Source organism: Bubalus bubalis, chromosome 1, assembly GCF_019923935.1.
Source record: "Bubalus bubalis isolate 160015118507 breed Murrah chromosome 1, NDDB_SH_1, whole genome shotgun sequence".
NCBI lineage: Eukaryota > Metazoa > Chordata > Mammalia > Artiodactyla > Bovidae > Bubalus > Bubalus bubalis.
In genome coordinates, this window is record NC_059157.1 from 181,288,123 (window position 1) to 181,309,365 (window position 21,243).

The following is a 21,243-nucleotide window of genomic DNA, read 5'->3' on the forward strand; positions in this document are numbered from 1 at the left end:
ACAGTAGGTTTTTTATAATCTGTTTAACACCATTTAAATATTACTAATTACTTGCTCTTGTAAAACCCATGCTGTATTAACTACCTATTACTGTGAAACAAATTAGCCCAAAACTTAGTGGCTTAGGACAACAATAAATACCTCACAGAGATTCTGCGGGTCAGGAATCTGAGAGTAGCTTTATTGGCAGCTTCTAGTTCAGGATCTGCCACGAGGCTGCAGTCACCTGAAAGCTTGACTAGAAGTGGAAGATCTGCTGCCAAGATGGCTTTCCCATAGCCTTGCCATGGGCACCTCCCCAAAGAAATGCTGGTCTCTTAGGGCATGGCAGCTATTTCCCTTCAAAAACAGAGACTCAGGAAAGCCAGCTTCAAGCTACAAGGTCTGCTTCGACCTATTCTCAAAATCAGACATCATCATTTCTGTAATATCCTATTGGTAACACTGGCCAGCCCAATCCCATTTGGTAGGGGACTATACAAAGGTGTCAATACCAGTAGGTGGGGACTGTAGGAGGCTATTGGAGGCTAGCTACTGTATACACCATACCAGCCACCACACTCTGCCATTTTGCCACACGGTTGGCCCTTCCGCCTCCTGCTCATATTAAAATGGTTAGTAAAAAAAGCACATGATCTACAGTTAGTGAAACTGGGTTCAATCTCAGTCATTCAAAGCCTGGAGTCTGATTATGAGCAAATCTCCTAGTTTTACCTCCTATATCTGTAACAGAAATACTATAATCCCTACTGAAAAAAGTAAGTGTGGTTACTAAATGAAGTTCAGTATAGAAAACTACTTTGTAGACTGCAGATAAGTAAAATTGTTTCTCAACCACCACTTTCCTTCTGGGCCTGCCTATACACCACTGTTTCTTAAACCTTCTCCTCTCCATTGAAAGTCCCAGTGTCCTCTTCTCGGTTCTGACAGTACCATATGTATTCCTACACAGTCTTTTCACATTGTGCATTTATTATAAGTATTTGTTTACATGAAATTCACTCCTACTAGCTTATACATTTTTTCAGGTCAGAATCTCTCATATCACTGTCTATTACAAAATAGTCAATAAATGTTTGATTAATCAAACTAGCATGCCTTTATCCTTTAATCACCATCCAAAGAGACAGGAAGGCCTTTCTGCACACACAGTCCATGGGATACACATGATAGAAGGGAGAAAGGTTAATTTTAGTTCTAGACAGTCAGGGCATCTTGACGCCTACGATGGAGAAAATAGTTTGGCACTTTGGAACATGTCTCAGATATCAAAAGCTGAGCTCCTAGGATAAATGATGATTTTTGGAGAACTGGGGAATACATGCCCAGCCAGTTTATCCCTCCACTAACAGAGGAGAGTCAGAGGAGTTTTGGGATAAGAGTGCAACAGGCAGAATTCTAAAGATGTACCTCCCCTGACATTTCCTGTTCCTGGCTACTAATCCAGCCATTAATCTAGGTATTGCTCTTTAGGGACTTCACAGATGATATTAAGGTTATTCATAAGCTGACCTTAAGACAGAGGTATTATCTGGGTGGGTCCAATGTAATTACCTCAGTCAGAGAAGTCAGGGAGAAGCACAGGAAAAGGAAGGCAGAAAAGATGAGAAAGGAGGAAAGGTCAGAGAGATTCAAAATATGAGGACTCAACCCACCATTGCTGCCTTTGAAGATGGAAGAAGGGAGCCATGAGCCAAGGAAAGTGGGGAGTCACATGAAGCTAAGAATAACCCCCAGTTGACATGCAGCAAAGAAATGGGGGTCTCAGGCATACAAAGGCAAGAAACTGGGAACTTCTAACAACCTAGTAAGCCTTCAAGTAAGCCTGAACCTTGATTTCGGTCTTATAAAACCCAAGTCTGTGAAGTCAGTTAAGTCACCCCCGACTCCTAACACAGCACTGTGAGATAATAAAATGCATGTTATTTGAGCTGCTAAATGTCCAGTAATTTGTTATGGCAGCAATGGAAAACTAATCCAAAGAGTAAGAGGGTTTCTGAAAAGAAAACAGCCTTCTCCCCCTATCTGCACTTTGAACCAAGTCTATGTGGATGGGGGATAAAGCAAAAGAAACCTCAGGTGAGTTCAGAAGCTGAGAGAAGCTTAGCACGTAGCAGGATCCAGAAGGATGGAAGAGCCAGCAGCACAAGGAGAGCAGGGACATGCATGGGGGCCACCATACAGGTCTGTGCTTTCCAGTGAGATGAGGAAGAAAACCAAGAGTTTCCCTCATAGTATCAGAGAAGAAGGCCTGAGGTATTAGCAGGGTCTGGGGCCTGGAAGGCAGAATGAAAACTTTCAGCTGTGCACTCGGCAGAACCAAAGACCACTGGAAACCTTACATTTGAAGTAAGTGTCACAGATCTCAGAATAACACCTAATCCCAATAAACTTACCCTGAGGGAGAAGCAAAGTAGAAAGCAGAAGGAAAGAAACCCAAAATCAACTGAGTGTTTGCTCAAACTAGAGAATGAGGGGAAGTGTCTGGAAATTTCTGAAAAGTTGGCAAGATTTCATTTTCAGCCAAAAGAGAAAAATGGAGGCTCAAGAGGTAAGAAAATTCAGTTATAAACAAAGTTTTATTTTGTATACCAAGTCTGTGACTGATGATAATTGCCAGAGACAGATGCCATTTATCAAAGTTATTATCTTCCAAAAGCCATACTTGACATTCATCCTATAATTTAATATCCATAGTGACCCTCCAAGCCTTGCATTGCTATCATCTCTATTTCATTAGTAGAGAAACCAAGACTAAGAGACGTGAAGAAAATAGTCCAGAATGTGACAACTGGCAAATGGTAGATTCCAGATTCAAATATCTACCCACCTGGTATTTCCTCTTTGAATTCCTTTCAGTGAGTGTGCAGAAGGGATGCTACTATTTATGAAAGCATTTATAAATTCATCTGTGATTATACTATCTATAAGACGACTTTTATGAATTCTTTGGTATCTCAATAATAGCAATAGCATCTGTTAACTTATCTTGAAAGCACAGACGTGCCAAGCAGCTCTAAGTGGCTTTTGTGGATCATTTAAAAATTATGATTTTCTCCTTTTTGTAGATGAGAAAAGTGAGGCCCTGACTTGTCTGAGTACACAGAGTAAGAGGCAGGGCCGAGATCTGAACCCAGGCACCCTGACTCCAGTCTTCGTGTTTACCCATGGGCTGCACAGCATTCCTACCTTGAGTCACCCTTAAGACCTGGGGTCAACAGGAAATGCTGCACTGGCCCAGAAGAGAGATTCTGGAAGCAGCGTGGAGGGGTGTTTATAGAAAAGCATTGTTACACTCTATGACTACGCTTATTAAGGTTTAGCTGTCCCTGAAGTGATCTATCTTGCTTTTCTTAACCTACTTCATCGCTTTGATGCTTAAGATACACCATCAATTCAATAATAGCTACTGAGGTTATAAGCAAACACATTTATTATAAGTCCTATTCAAAGTTCAGAAATATTAAGAGTGTCAATAATAAGGATATGTATTTATATTTTTCAGTTTGTACCACCTCCTGAACAAACAAATTCAAGTTCATTTATCCAATACTTTCTAAAGGCCAAGACTATGGAGTCAGAGATAAATGACACAGTCCTGGTCTCACTGGACTCACAGGGACACTTAAGCCAATAGCGTGTGACACTAAGTGAGCAAACTGGAGGAGCAACTGGCTGGAAGGGGACGGGCTAGGAGGAAAAGCTTTCTGGAAGAAGCCATGCTATCAGAACTCAATTTGTAAGGATCTGAGAGCAAAGAGGTGGCCAAGATTTTAAAAAGAAGAGGCTACGACTTATTTAAGGGGCTGTAAACACAGTTGAAAAACTCATTTCACTGACTTCTACTGAACTAACTCCTGAATTAACACTCTCCATTCTCTCTGAAAGACATCTTGACACCCAAGCCAAATACTAATGGATTCTCTCCAGTGGGCCAGGGCACTTGATGTCTCACCCAGGTGAGGGAAATGTTTGCCAAGAGTCACTTGTATTGGTTCCCAACATGTGTATGCCAGTTGTGCTTGGCTTTATAATCAAATTAATTAAACATTATATTATTTAATTAAATATTATATAAGTCAGTGAAATATGAGTGTGAAAAAAAAAAGAGTTTACTGTTTCTAAGAAAACTAGGTTGAATCTTTCAAAACGACTCAAAAAGCTAGCTGCCAAAAAGTTACTGTCAAATTACAAGTGAGTGAGATGGCTATAAAAGACTGGAAAATATAACATAGCAACCTAGAAGATTCTGCTCTTTCATTCACTCTACTTGAAAGAAACTCAACTGAAATCATGAGAGATATTATGGGTGTGGTTATACAAGAAAACTGATGAGGTACTTTGACAAATAGAGCCACATTCAAGGCAAAGGCTTTGGCCCTATATCAAAAGACTGTTGAACAAATGTGAACACATGTTTTAAGTTAAAATAAAAAAATTTAATGTATCATTTTTAGGTCTCTATTTTAACCAATATTTGTATTAAAAATTATGTCTCAGATCAGGTTTCCACTGTAATTTAAGAAGACTGAAGCCAGGATTATAAATAGGCAAGTATCAACAGATGAGGCTAGAGAAGTTGGCAATATAACCACAAGCTCTGCACACATGCAAGAACATGTAGCTTCACATATAGAAGATAGAAGAGGCACTGATGTGATAAGACTCCTGGTTGAGAAAGATCATATGGGAAACATGGAGAATGCTTTGGGGAATCAAGACTAGATGCTGTTGAAGTAAATCTGTGAAGAAATGATGAAGCTTTAACTGAGGCTGGTATAGTGAGAGGAACAAACTTTGCAGTGAGTGCATGAGGTAAAGTACCTGGTGAGCTGGTAACACAATGGTGAAGCGCTATGGCAATGGGAGCTGTCACTGCGATCGTACGGACAATATCTGGCATAGGGGACTCGAACCCTGCATATTTACAGTTTTCAAAAGGACTCTTTTGAGGGTTTTAAGCAACTCCTAATGCTTGGGTTTTAAGCAACTCCTAATGCTTCACCATTTTATTGATTACATCACATGGCCCCATTGATAAGTGTCTATCTAGGCTGAAATTCGGAGAAGGCAATGGCACCCCACTCCAGTACTCTTGCCTGGAAAATCCCATGGACGGAGGAGCCTGGTGGGCTACAGTCCATGGGATCGCAAAGTGTCGGTCACAACTGAGCAACTTCACTTTCACTTTTCACTATGATGCACTGGAGAAGGAAATGGCAACCCACTCCAGTGTTCTTGCCTGGAGAATCCCACGGACAGAGGAGCCTGGCAGGCTGCCGTCTCTGGGGTCGCACAGAGTCGGACACAACTGAAGTGACTTAGCAGCAGCAGCAGGCTGAAATTCTCACTTGTTTCAGTCCATCCTCACAGAGCAGTCCTGCTCTATCCTTGATTTACTTGGTCTTTCTCAGGTTGACTCTAACTCTAACCAGAAGGTTTGGTAAGAAACCTAAATTAAATATTCTTACAATGGGAACTCCACAGCTAGTTCTTTATAAAGTCATGGATGAGATCATTGCAGCATCCATACAGAGTAATGGATATGATAAGGCTTATCTTCCTTTACTAACAGATCTATTCATTAGAAAATGACAGTAAGCCGCATGTCTGTTTCATTGGATAATTACTAAATGATGCCAAACTACAAATAAAGCTACATAGAAATCTAACATTTAGACAGAAGTAAAACAATAAGATAGGTAATAGTAAATGTAATCCATGTTAAGAAAACAATGTAATTTTAAAGCAACCTCTTCAGTGCCACCTATATACATACATCATTACTCAATAAACAGAAAGGCAAAGTGACAAAAACTGCACATGAAATGATATTTTCACTTTATAATAAAATAAATTTATAATGTAGCTCATAATAAACAAAGTGGCTTCACATATATTAATATATGGTAACAGAGCTACCATATGACTCTGCAATCCCACTCCTGGGCATACATGAGGAGAAAAACATAAACTGAAAGGATATATGCACCTCAATGTGTTCATGGCAGCACAGTTTACAATAGCTGAAACACAGAAGCAATCAAAATGTCCATCAACAGAGGAACACACAAGGAAGATGTGGTACACATATACAATGGAATATTACTCAGTCATTAAAAAAAGAATGAAATAATGGCATTTGGAGCAACAAAGATGGACTCAGAGATTATCAAACTAAGTGAAGTAAGTCAGAAAAAGAAATACAAATATCATATAATATCACTCATATGTGAAATCTAACTTTTAAAAAAGATAGAAGTGAACTATTTACAAAACAGAAACAGATTTACAGGCTGAAAACAAACTTATGGCTTCCAAAAGGGAAACCTGGAGGGGAGGGATAAATCCCATAACATTATTACCCATTATTGATAAGTACCTGACCTGCCTCTTGAGAAACCTATATGCAGGTCAGGAAGCAAGTTAGAACTGGAGATGGAACAACAGACTGGTTCCAAATAGGAAAAGGAGTACGTCAAGGCTGTATACTGTCACCCTGCTTATTTAAATTCTATGCAAAGTACATCATGAGAAACACTGGGCTGGAAGAAGCACAAGCTGGAATCAAGATTGCCAGGAGAAACATCAATAACCTCAGATATGCAGATGACACCACCTTTATGGCAGAAAGGGAAGAGGAACTAAAAAAGCCTCTTGATGAAAGTGAAAGAGGAGAGTGAAAAAGTTGGCTTAAAGCTCAACATTCAGAAAATGAAGATCATGGCATCTGGTCCCATCACTTCATGGCAAATAGATGGGGAAACAGTGGAAACAGTGTCAGAATTTATTTTGGGGGGCTACAAAATCACTGCAGATGATGACTGCAGCCATGAAATTAAAAGACGCTTACTCCTTGGAAGAAAAGTTATGACCAACCTAGATAGCATATTCAAAAGCAGAGACATTACTTTGCCAACAAAGGTCCATCAAGTCAAAACCATCTAGGCTATGGTTTTTCCAGTGGTCATGTATGGATGTGAGAGTTACACTGTGAAGAAAGCTGAGTACCGAAGAATTGATGCTTTTGAACTGTGGTGTTGGAGAAGACTCTTGAGAGTCCCTTGGACTGCAAGGAGATCCAACCAGTCCATTCTGAAGGAGATCAGTCCTGGGTGTTCTTTGGAAGGAATGATGCTAAAGCTGAAAGTCCAGTACTTTGGCCACCTCATGTGAAGAGTTGACTCATTGGAAAAGACTCTGATGCTGGGAGGGATTGGGGGCAGGAGGAGAAGGGGACAACAGAGGATGAGATGGCAGGATGGCATCACCGACTCAATGGACATGAGTTTGAGTGAACTCCGGGAGTTGGTGATGGATAGGGAGGCCTGGAGTGCTGCGATTCATGGGGTCACAAAGAGTCGGACATGACTAAGGGACTGAACTGAACCGAACTGAAAGAGGGAAATGGACAGCAACTCAGTACTAGTAGGAGACTTTAACACCTCAATTACATCAATAGATATATTACATAGACAAAAGTCAATAATGAAATATTGGCCTTAAATGACACATTAGACCAAACAGACAATCAATAGAAACAGAACGATCCATCCAAATGCAGCAGAATACATTCTCTTCAAGTGCACATGGAACATTCTCCAGGATAGATAGCATGCTAGGTCTCAAAACAAGTATCAATAAATTTAAGAAGATTTAAATCATATTAAACATCTTTTCTGACCACAACAATATGAAACTAGAAATCAACTACAAGAAAAAACTGCAAAAAAACAGAAACATGAGCAAGCTAAACAATATGCTACTAAACAACCAATGGGTCAGTGAAGAAATCAAAGAAGAAATCAAAACATACCTGGAGACAAATGAAAATGGACACACAACAATCCAAAATCTATGGGATGCGGGAAAAACATTTCTAAGAGGGGAAGTTCATAGCAATAAATGCCTATCTCAAGAAATAAGAGAAGTTTCAAATAAACAACCTAATTTTATACCCCAAGGAACTAGAAAAAGAAGAACCAAAGAAGCCAAAAATTAGTAGAAGGAAAGAAATAACAAAGATAAGAGTAGAATTAAATGAAATAGAAACTGAAAGAAGAGAAAAGAACAATAAAACTAAGAGGTGGTTCACTGAAAAGATAAGAAAACATGACAATCTTTTAGTGAGACTCAACAAAAGGGAGAGGAATCAAAGAAATAAAAAAATAAAGGAGAGATGTCAAAACTGATACCACAGAAATACAAAGAATCTTAAGAGACTACTATAAACAAAGCAGGGCAAAGACTAATAGAGTTTTGCCAAGAAAATGAACTGGTCATAACAAACACCCTCTTCCAATAACACAAGAGAAGACTCTATACATGGACATCACCAGATGGTCAACACCGAAATCAGATTGATTATATTCTTTGCAGCCAAAGATGGAGAAGCTCTATACAGTCAGCAAAAACAAGACCAGGAGCTGACTGTGGCTCAGACCATGAACTCCTTATTGCCAAATTCAGACTTAAATTGAAGCAAGTAGGGGAAACCACTAGATCATTCAGGTATGACCTAAATCAAATCCCTTATGATTATACAGTGGAAATGAGAAATAGATTTAAGGGCCTAGATCTGATAGATAGAGTGCCTGATGAACTATGGAATGAGGTTTGTGACATTGTACAGGAGACAGGGATCAAGACCATCCCCATGGAAAAGAAATGCAAAAAAGCAAAATGGCTGTCTGGGGAGGCCTTATAAATAGCTGTGAAAAGAAGAGAAGCGAAAAGCAAAGGAGAAAAGGAAAGATATAAGCATCTGAATGCAGAGTTCCAAAGAATAGCAAGAAGAGATAAGAAAGCCTTCTTCAGTGATCAATGCAAAGAAATAGAGGAAAACAACAGAATGGGAAAGACTAGGGATCTCTTCAAGAAAATCAGAGATACCAAAGGAACATTTCATGCAAAGATGAGCTCGATAAAGGACAGAAATGGTATGGACCTAACAGAAGCAGAAGATTTTAAGAAGAGATGGCAAGAATACACAGAAGAACTGTACAAAAAAGATCTTCACGACCCAGATAATCACGATGGTGTGATCACTGACCTAGAGCCAGACATCCTGGAATGTGAAGCCAAGTGGGCCTTAGAAAGCATCACTACGAACAAAGCTAGTGGAGGTGATGGAATTCCAGTTGAGCTATTTCAAATCCTGAAAGATGATGCTGTGAAAGTGCTGCACTCAATATGCCAGCAAATTTGGAAAACTCAGCAGTGGCCACAGGACTGGAAAAGGTCAGTTTTAATTCCAATCCCAAAGAAAGGCAATGCCAAAGAATGCTCAAACTACCACACAATTGCACTCATCTCACATGCTAGCAAAGTAATGCTCAAAATTCTCCAAGCCAGGCTTCAGCAATATGTGAACCGTGAACTTCCTGATGTTCAAGCTGGTTTTAGAAAAGGCAGAGGAACCAGAGATCAAATTGCCAACATCTGCTGGATCATGGAAAAAGCAAGAGAGTTCCAGAAAAACATCTATTTCTGCTTTATTGACTATGCCAAAGCCTTTGACTGTGTGGATCACAATAAACTGTGGAAAATTCTGAAAGAGATGGGCATACCAGACCACCTGACCTGCCTCTTGAGAAATTTGTATGCAGGTCAGGAAGCAACAGTTAGAACTGGACATGGAACAACAGACTGGTTCCAAATAGGAAGAGGAGTTCGTCAAGGCTGTATATTGTCACCCTGTTTATTTAACTTATATGCAGAGTACATCATGAGAAACGCTGGACTGGAAGAAACACAAACTGGAATCAAGATTGCCGGGAGAAATATCAATAACCTCAGATATGCAGATGACACCACCCTTATGGCAGAAAGTGAAGAGGAACTAAAAAGCCTCTTAATGAAAGTGAAAGAGAAGAGTGAAAAAGTTGGCTTAAAGCTCAACATTCAGAAAACGAAGATCATGGCATCCAGTCCCACCACTTCATAGGAAATAGATGGGGAAACAGTGGAAACAGTGTCAGACTTTATTTTTCTGGGCTCCAAAATCACTACAGATGGTGACTGCAGCCATGAAATTAAAAGATGCTTACTCCTTAGAAGAAAAGTTATGACCAACTTAGATAGCATATTTAAAAGCAGAGACATTACTTTGCCAACAAAGGTTCTTCTAGTCAAGGCTATGGTTTTTCCTGTGGTCATGTATGGATGTTAGAGTTGGACTGTGAAGAAGGCTGAGCACTGAAGAATTGATGCTTTTGAACTGTGGTGTTGGAGAAGACTCTTGAGAGTCCCTTGGACTGCAAGGAGATCCAACCAGTCCATTCTGAAGGAGATCAGCCCTGGGATTTCTTTGGAAGGAATGATGCTAAAGCTGAAAGTCCAGTACTTTGGCCACCTCATGCGAAGAGTTGACTCATTGGAAAAGACTCTGATGCTGGGAGGGATTGGGGGCAGGAGGAGAAGGGGACAACAAAGGATGAGATGGCTGGATGGCATCACTGACTCGATGGACGTGAGTCTGAGTGAACTCCAGGAGTTGGTGATGGATAGGGAGGCCTGGCATGCTGCGATTCATGGGGTCGCAAAGAGTCGGATAGAACTGAACGACTGATCTGATCTGATCTGATAAACAGTTGTTGCTCTTTGTTTGCTAAGTTGTGTCCAACTTTTTGCGACCCCATGGACTGCAGGCCATGATGCTCCTCTGTCCATGGAATTCCCCGGGTATGAATACACTGGAGTGAGTTGCCATTTCCTTCTCCAGGGGGTTTTCCTGACCTAAGGATTGAACCCATGTCTCCTGTTTGGCAGGTAGATTCTTTACCACTGAGACACCTGGGAAGTCCCATTTATGTGCCAATAAATTGGACAACCTAGAAGACAGATAAACTCCAAAAACATATAATCTACCAAGACTGAATCATGATGAAATAGGAACTCTGAACAGATCAATTACTAGCAAGGACACTAAATTGGTAATTAAAAAAACCTTCCAAAAAATATAAGCCCAGGGCAAGATGGCTTCACTTGTGAATTCTACCAAATATTTAAAGAATTAATACCAATACATTTTACAAGGTCTGCATTACCTTGATATCAAAACCAAATGAGGATGGCATAAGAAAAAGAAAACTACAGGCCCAAATCCATGAAAAACATAGATAAAAAATCCTCAACAAAATGTTATCAAACTGAATTAAACAATACATTAAAAGGATCATATACCATAATCAAATGGGATTTATGATAGCAATACAAGAATGGTTCAACATCTGCAAGTCAGTCATTGTGATTCACCACATTAAAAAAGGGCAGGATAAAAATCATATGATCATTTTACTAGATGCAGGAAAAAGCATTTGAAAAAGTTAAACATCCATTTATGATAAAAAAATAAAACTGTCAACAAAGCAGGTATATAAGGAACATTTGTTGCTGTTCAGTCACTTAGTCATGTCCAACTCTTTGTGACCCACTGGACTGCAGCATGCCAGGCTTCCCTGTCCTTTACCATCTCCTGAAACTTGCTCAAACTTATGTCCATTCAGTTGATGATGCCATCCAACCATCTCATCCTCTGTTGTGCCCTTCTTCTCCTGCCTTCTATCTTTCCCAGCATCAGGGTCTTTTCCAGTGAGTCAGCTCTTTGCATCAGGTGGCCAAAGTATTGGAATTTCAGCTTTGACATCAATCCCTGCAATGAATATTCAGGATTGCTTTCCTTTAGGATTGAATTGTTTGATCTTCTGACATACCCAAACATAATAAAGGCCATATCTAGCAAGCCCAAAACTAACACCACACCATACTCAACAGTGAAGAGCTGAAAGTTTTTCCTCTAAGATCAGGAACAAGACAAGGATGTCCACTCCAGTCATTTTTATTAAACACATTTTATTAAATGTGCTGGACATTTTAGCCAGAGAAATTAGGCAAGAAAAAAAGTCATCTGAATTGGAAATGAAGAAGTAAAACTTGCTTCTATTTGCATATGCCATGATACTGCATATAGAAAAGTCTAGCAACTATATCAAAAAATTGTTAGAACTACTAAGCAAAGTCAGTAAAGACAGGATAAAAAATCAATACACAAAAGTCAGCTGCACGTCTATACAGTAATAATAAACCATCAGAAAGAGAAATTAGAAAAATAATCCCAATTACAATTGTATCAAACAATAAAATACCAAGGAAGGAAATAAACCAAGGAGGTGAAAGATCTCTATACTGAAAACCACAAGACAGTGATGAAACAAATTGAAGAAGATACAAATAAATGGAAAGATATTCCATACTCATGAACTGAAAGAATTAGTATTGTTAAACTGTTCATACTACCAATAGCATCATACAGATTCAATCTAACCTCTATTAAAATTCCAATGGCATTTTTCACAGAAATAATATAGTCTTAAAATTTGTATGGAAACACAAAAGACCTCAAATAGACAAAGTTTAAGACTAATAAAGCTGGAAGTATCACACTCTCTGATTTCAAACTATATTACAAAGCTGTAGTAACTAAAACAATGTGGTACTTGCATAAAAAGGACACATAGATCTACGGAACAAAATAGAGGGCCCAGAAATTAATCCACACACAGATGGTAAATTAATCTGTGACAAAGGACCCAAGAATATACAATGGGGAAAGGACAATTTCTTTAATAAAACATGCTGGAAAAACTGGACAACTATATGCAAAAGAATAAAACTGGACAACTATCTCATAACATACAAAAATTGACCCTAAATGGATAAAATACTGGAATGTAAGACCTAACACCATAAAACTCCTAGAAGAAAAGATAGGTGGTAAACTTCTTGACATAGGTTTTGGTGATGAATTTTTGAATCTTCATCAAATGCAAAAGAATAAGGGCAAAAATAAATGAGTGGGAATAAGTCAAGGCTATGGTTTTTCCAGTGGTCATGCATGGATGTGAGAGTTGGACTGTGAAGAAGGCTGAGCACTGAAGAATTGATGCTTTTGAACTGTGGTGTTGGAGAAGACTCTTGAGAGTCCCTTGGACTGCAAGGAGATCCAACCAGTCCATTCTAAAGGAGATTGGTCCTGGGTGTCCTTTGGAAGGAATGACGCTAAAGCTGAAAGTCCAGTACTTTGGCCACCTCATGCGAAGAGTTGACTCATTAGAAAAGACTCTGATGCTGGGAGGGATTGGGGGCAGGAGGAGAAGGGGATGACAGAGGAGGAGATGGCTGGATGGCATCACCAACTTGATGGACATGAGTTTGGGTGAACTCTGGGAGTTGGTGATGGACAGGGAGGCCTGGCATGCTGCAATTCATGGGGTCGCAAAGAGTCGGACACGACTGAGTGACTGAATTGAACTGAACATCAATGTAAAATGCTTCTGCACAGCAAAGGAAACCACCAAAAAATGAAAAGAAAACCCATAGAATGAAAGGAAAAATTTGCAAATTATGTATCTGACAAGGGACTAATCATTGATGCTCTGAACTGTGGTGTTGAAGAAGACAAGTGAGAGTCCCTTGGACTGCAAGGAGATCAAACCAGTCAATTCTAAAGGAAATCAGTCCTGAATATTCACTGGAAGGACTGATGCTAAAGCTGAAGCTCCAATACTTTGGCCACCTGATGCAAAGAATTGACTCACTGGAAAAGACCCTGATGCTGGGAAAGATTGAGGGCAGGAGGAGAAGGGGATGACAGAGGATGAGATGGTTGGGGATGCCATCACCGACTCAATAGACATGGGTTTGGGTGGACTCCGGGAGTTGGTGATGGACAGGGAGGCCTGCCGTGCTGCAGTTCATGGGGTCACAAAGAGTCGAACATGATAGAGCGACTAAACTGAACTGGGTAAAAGAGACCTCAGAATACTATCAGTTGCAGGTCCCACACCCTGGAGTTAAGGTAAGAGTGGAGATGTTTCACAGGCCTCTGAGTGTGTCAACTAATCAATGAAAAACAAATCTGCTGACTTCTCATCACTGGTTTCTTAACAGTCTGGATCTGAAATGAAGTTGATTTATTTCTACCACTTAATTGTTTATAAATTCTAGGCTCAAATGATGGACTCCCCTCCCTGCCACTTCAACAGTCATCAAAGAAGAATGCATTAGTTTAGCATCAGAGGAAAAAACCTGCAAGCCTCCTCCTAAGGCAAGCCTTGTAATATTGAAGCTCTAAGTATTGCTGAAGTCACCATACGTTATAGACTAGTATTTTATTATTAGACAGGGACAGACCAGTTGAAACTTAGCAAGTGAAGGCACCAAATAATATGTATTTTCAGAGAAGATCAAAACAAACATTTGTGTTCTTATGCTACCATGATAGTTCTTAGATGACTCTCAAACCAAAGAAGCAGCACTTTATCAGAGCTTTCAGAAACCAGATTAGTAGGTATAGAGAATTAGGTAGTATGTTCTTTCAGGTATAAGCCAAACTTTGTATAAAACTGGGGCCTGTAAACCAGAAGGCCATGTAAAAAACAGTCAATGTTTATACAGTTCATGAATTTGAATTCCAGGTAGCAGAGCAGCACAGCAGAAGCATGCTGGGCCCATGAATTTGAACTCATTAATGAAATAAAAACAAAGTGCTAGTTGGCTCAGTCATATCAGACTCTTCACTACCCCATGGTCTGTACCCCAGGCAAGAATACTAGACTGGGTAGCCATTCCCTTCTCCAGAGGATCTTCCCGACCCAGGGATCGAATCCAGGTCTCCTGCATTACAGGCAGATTCTTTACTGTCTGAGCCACTGGGGAAGCCTATTCCTTAATGAAATAAAAAGAATAAGTTATATAATTCCTTATATTTCCATTTTGTAAAAGTTTACAAACTATTTTATATATATATATATATCTTTTTTAATGAATACTTTTTATGGCCAATAAAGCTGCAATTATTATTTGTATTTTACAGATGGAAACTCTAAGGCTCAGAGAAGCTGGCTGGACCAAGGTCACTGAAAAGGCCAGAGTTCAAAATTAAACCTTCAGATTTAACATAGTGCTTTCTCTCTACTGCCTTTTTCAGCCTAATTTTATTGGGCTTTGCCTAAGGGCAGGGGCTTCCCAGGTGGAGCTAGTGGTAAAGAATCCACCTGGCAATGCAGGAGAAGTAAGAGATGTGGGTTTGATTCCTGGGTCTGGAAGATCTACTGGAGGAGGAAATGGCAACCTGGTCCAGTATTCTTGCCTGGAGAATCCCATGGACAGAGATGCCTGGCAGGCTGTAGTCTACAGGGTCACAAAGAGTCGACATGACTGAAGCAACTTAGCACACACACAAGGGCAGAAAATGATCTTGATAATCTTATAGTCTTCTTCAAACCAAAGAATTTGATCAGGTTGGTGGTGAATAAGCTAAGAGTAGTAGTTAACAAAATAGGCAGTTTTACAGGTATGATACTAATAAATTCATAAATTTGTAATAAAAAAGACTATACCACTCATCAGATAGTTTTTAAAATGACTTACTACATTATGCACCATAATCAATAAATGTCAGGGAAAGAATAAGGAACAGAAAGTTATGACAGATGTGCATTAAGTAGATTATTATAAAAGTAGATACGCTGACTGATCTAATCAACCAATCCATAAAAATGGCTGTCCTTTGCCTGGGTTTGTGGTAAGTTATAAATTATAATTGCCCCATCACTCATCTCATATGGAAGCCAATATGCAAAGAGGATCACTCTCTAGAGTGCAGAATAAGCCAAAACAATAATAAATACACATATACAAATATATGGAAAAATCCAACATCTTGTACAAAGAAATACAAATTAAAACTAAGATACCATGTTTACCTATGAATCTGCAAAATAATTTTTAACAGTAATACTTGGCATTGGTGAAGCACATTGAAACAGACAACCTCTCATAGATGAAATATAAACTCAAGTCAGTGCATTCTGGTAATATTTATTTAAAATGTATGTATTTAACCAATAACGTTATTTACATTAATTTACTTCCAGATGTTCAAGCTGGTTTTAGAAAAGGCAGAGGAACCAGACATCAGATAGCCAACATCCACTGGATCATCAAAAAAGCAAGAGAGTTCCAGAAAAACATTACTGCTTTATTGACTATGCCAAAGCCTTTGACTGTGTGGAGCACAATAAACTGTGGAAAATTCTTCAAGAGATGGGAATACCAGACCACCTGACCTGTCTCTTGAGAAACCTGTATGCAGGTCAGGAAGCAACAGTTAGAACTGGAACAACAGAACATGTTAGAACATGGAACAACAGACTGGTTCCAAATAGGAAAAGGAGTATGTCAGGGCTGTATATTGTCACTCTGCTTATTTAACTTATATGCAGAGTACATCATGAGAAACACTGGGCTGGAGGAAGCACAAGCTGGAATCAAGATTGCCAGAATAAATATCTATACCCTCAGATATGCAGCAGAGAAGGCAATGGCACCTCACTCCAGGACTCTTGCCTGGAAAATCCCATGGACGGAGGAGCCTGGTAAGCTGCAGTCCGTGGGGTTGCTAAGAGTCGGATACGACTGAGCGACTTCACTTTCACTTTTCACTATGATGCATTGGAGAAGGAAATGGCAACCCACTCCAGTGTTCTTGCCTGGAGAATCCCAGGGACGGTGGAGCCTGATGGGCTGCCGTTTATAGGGTCACACAGAGTCGGACACAACTGAAACGACTTAGCAGCAGCAGCAGCAGATATGCAGATGACACCACCCTAATGCCAGAAAGTGAAGAAGAACTAAAGAACCTCTTGATGAAAGTGAAAGAGGAGAGTGAAAAAGTTGGCTTAAAGCTCAACATTCAGAAAACTAAGATCATAGCATCTGGTCCCATTACTTCATGGCAAATAGATGGGGAAACAGTGGCTGACTCTAATTTTGGGGCCTCCAAAAATCACTGCAGATGGTGATTGCAGCCATGAAATTAAAAGAGGCTTACTCCTTGGAAGGAAAGTTATGACCAACCTAGATAGCATATTAAAAAGCAGAGACATTACTTTGTCAACAAAGTTCTGTCTAGTCAAGGCTGTGGTTTTTCCAGTAGTCATGTATGGATGTGAGAGTTGGACTATAAAGAAAGCTGAGTGCCGAAGAATTGATGCTTTTGAACTGTGGTGCTGGAGAAGACTCTTGAGAGTCCTTTGGACTGCAAGGAGATCCAACCAGTCCATCCTAAAGGAGAACAGTCCTGGGTATTCATTGGAAGGACTGATGTTGAAGCTGAAACTCCAATACTTTGGCCAGCTAATGCAAAGAGCTGACTCATTTGAAAAGACCTGATGCTGGGAAAGACTGAGGGCAGGAGGAGAAGGAGACGACAGAGGATGAGATGTTTGGATGGCATCACCGACTCAATTGACATGGGTTTGGGTAGACTCTGGAAGTTGGTGATGGACAGGGAGGCCTGGCGTGCTGTGGTTCATGGGGTCACAAAGAGTTGGACATGACTGAGCAACTGAACTGAACTGAATTCTAAAAATTCACAAACACTAGTTGAATTTGCAAGGATAATCATCATTGTTTTATGTAGGTAAAGTACAGCAGACAATACTCATTTAACTAAAGGAGAAAAATAACAAGTAAATTCTGGGACTTCCATAGGAAACTATTCAGCCTTACATGCTCATGTTCTCAAAGAACATTTAATGACATGGTAAATTATATGACATGTGGAAATTTAGGGCTGCTGCTGCTGCTAAGTCACTTCAGTTGTGTCCGACTCTGTGTGACCCCATCCCTGGGATTTTCCAGGCAAGAACACTGGAGTGGGTTGCCATTTCCTTCTCCAATGCATGAAAGGGAAAAGTGAAAGTGAAGTCCCTCAGTCGTGTCCAACTCTAAGCGACCCCATGGACTGCAGCCCACCAGGCTCCTCTGTCCATGGGATTTTCCAGGCAAGAGTACTGGAGCAGGGTGCCATCACCTTCTCCAAAATTTAGGGGACATATTATTATAAACAGTATGATTCCAATTTTATAAAATAAAAAGTACATTTCTATATGCATGAAAATTATACTGAAAGGAAAAATTCCAAACTGTTAATCATTGGGATTTCTCTGGATGCTGGCTGCATGGAAGATTGCTTCATCTCACTCTTACAATGAAACTGAAATTTCTTACAGAATCAGTTCAAGAGAGGTGATGCATTGATTTATCAAGCTTTATTTGGCAATACACAAGTATATAATATCTTTATAATGTTGGGAAGTGACTTATTGATGCATATTGACAGCTTTTTCCCAAAGTGGTCCTGCCCAGAGCTGACACAGGAAGGAGCCAATGATAGATGGACTTCAAAACCCTTATAAACTTTTATAGACTGGACCCTAATAAAGCAGCAGCTATGTGAAATTTCCTTTTAAAATTAAGTCAGGGGAAAAGGTTCTCCTGAAAAATTGCTGTATTTATCAAGCAATGAGAATCATATCATTGCCTTGAGATGCCAGAGAGTTCAGAAATACTCACTGACAAATTTTTTGTTTGGCTCCTGAGGTTTGATAGAAAGGATAAAAGGGCTCTGTATGTTTTTTCTAAAAGCAGTAATCTCCTTCTCAAGTAATGAATGTTTCATTTTCTAATTAGGCACTTGCTACAAGCTCTCCAGGGTTTCAGTAACATAATAAAAAAAAGTAAGACCCACTGGTGACTTCTTCCATCCCTGCCATGTCCTTCATCTTTGTTGGTCTCATTTTAATCTTCTGCTTATGCTCAGCCTACAAAGCTGGCAGAGTGTGAACTTGCCTTTAAATTCCATTAGGTTGAACCTTTCTTTTTTCTGCATTTTGGTTCGGGATTTAATCTACATATTGAACACATGCTAAACTGACATTTGGTTGATCTTGGAATGTTTACCCAATGTTGGTATGCAGCCAGTCAACTGACCTGTTTTCCATCTCTTCAAGATACTCAGACCTACCTTCAGCAGGTTAGTTTATGAAAGAACAAGATTTCTAACCAGGCTGTTCGCTTTTTTTCCCCTGAAGAGTCAGGAAATGAAAGCGAGTTTGCACCTCTGAACCGTGAGGTCTAATACAAATCTGAGATTAAAGAAGGTAGGCTCTCTGTGGCTCCTGAAACTTCTCTCTTCTCTTTCCTTGTCAAGTTCTTTGGTTACTCAGTCACTCTCCATATGAAATGACAGCCTGTATTAGTGTCATCAAGTTTATCTAACCACGTGCTGTGCTTGGTCACTCAGATCCTTTGCAATCCCATGGACTGTAGCCCTCCAGGCATCCTGTTCATGGGGATTCTCCAAGCAAGAATACTAGAGTGGGTTGTCATGCCCTCCTCCAGGGGACCTTCCCAACCCAACAGTCAAACCCAGGTCTCCCATACTGCAGGTGGATTATTTACTGTCTGAGTCACCAGGGAAGCCCAAGAATACTGGAGTGGGTGGCCTATCCCTTCTCCAGGAGATCTTCTCAACCCAGGAATTGAAACGGGGTCTCTTGAACTGAAGGTGGATTCTTTACCAGCTGAGCTACCAAGAAAGCCCTCATCTAACCATGCTACTGCTACTGCTAAGTCACTTCAGTCATGTCCGACTCTGTGCGACCCCATAGACGGCAGCCTACCAGGCTCCCCCGTCCCTGGGATTCTCCAGGCAAGAACACTGGAGTGGGTTGCCATTTCCTTCTCCAATGCATGAAAGTGAAAAGGGAAAGTGAGGTCGCTTAGTCTGACACCATAAAAGGTCACGAGGCACATTCAGATTAAATTGGACCAAAAAGCTATAAAAATGAATGAATTACAGTCCCAAAATAGGATTCATATGCATTTTATTAAAAAAAAAACCTAAAATCTCTTTTCAATAAAAATTCAAAATATAATATGTTGAAATTACTGAAAAGGCACAGAATGTAAACTGGCAAATTTACCAAAAAACTGACATCATTCTGATTTTCTAAGCATCAATGTGTACAATGAGCAGGGCTCTGCACACTTCTGTTGGTTTCTCCTGGCACTTGTGGCCATGGAACAACCAATATTAATGACAGAGTAATCAATCCTCATTAGTCCCAAACAGCAATGTCAAGGGCTGTCATAATGCCACAGCAAAATAACTCTGGGTTCAATCTAGTAAGCAGATATTGAAATGTCTATTATCAGTCAGAAATGTCCTTAACAAGAATTATTAATATCAACATTTATTCAAAGCCAAACACTTCAATATAGTGTTAACATACTGCTTGGCACCATAAATCATGCAAGAACTCTGTGTGATGAACTACTAGCACAGATCTATAAAAATGGTTTGGAAGTAGTTTAGGAGGAGAACACAGTGGCCTAAGCTTTGATACTCAAAAAAACAGCCCCAATAGCAATGTATCCCCACAATTACCCTATTCTCAGCATCACCCCATCCCTACTACCCCACAGGCTCTTCCAAGGCTAATCTGAGAACATCACTTCCACTAGAACATCCTTTCTCACCTCCAAACCCTTTGGGCTGGCATTTTTCGCCCCTGTGATTTATGATGAACCCTGTTCAATTTACCTACCATTACTTCTTTGTTTTATCCTCTTTCTGCTGCTGCTGCTGTTCAGTCGCTTCAGTCGTGTCCAACTCTGTGCTATGTAGAGTAGCATGGACTACTATGGACTGTAGCCCACCAGGCTCCTCTGTCCATGGTATTCTCCAGGCAAGAGCACTGGAGTGGGTTGCCATGCTCTCTTCCAGGGGATCTTCCCAACCCAGGGATTGAACCCAGGTCTCCTGCACTGCAGGATATTCTTTACTGCTGAGCCACCTGGGAAGCCCATTGTCTTTCTATTCCAGCTAATTGACACATCAGTTCCTTCAGATACCTCCTGCACATTAGTTTGTTCACAACTGGGTCACCCCCTCACAGCCTCTCTGCTCTTAGGAATCACCCCATCTGTGAAAGTCCCACTTAAGACCTTCACGGTCTACCGCCTTTGTGAGGTCTTTTCTGCACTGTCAACCTTGTAGCACATGCTGTCTGTCCCACAGCACCCTTCTCAGATGCTCTTGCATTGCTGGTTATCTTACTTTGGATCTTGTCTCTCCAACAAGGGTACCGACAACATGAGAGCAATGACCATGGCCATTCTTGTACTGTTCCAAATGCCTATCTAAAATATTTGGGCCCTGATTAAGAAAGAAAATCCTGAAGTCAATTTCAACACTCCAGTAACAATCTGATTGCCTTCACCAAACAGGTACACTACCAAGATTATGATATTTTTCTCCAGCTTTGTGAAAGCTCTCTAATGGGAGGAGACCATTTTTCTAATGAAGGCTTTATTTCTCAAAGGCACTACCTA

General features: G+C 40.2%; 1 protein-coding gene across 5 annotated transcripts in view; it reads right to left on the reverse strand.

Moving 5' to 3' along the window:
- Positions 1 to 21,243, reverse strand: part of TMEM108 (transmembrane protein 108) — a 406,452-nt gene that overhangs the window by 316,636 nt on the left and 68,573 nt on the right. The gene's annotated exons all lie outside the window — the stretch shown is intronic.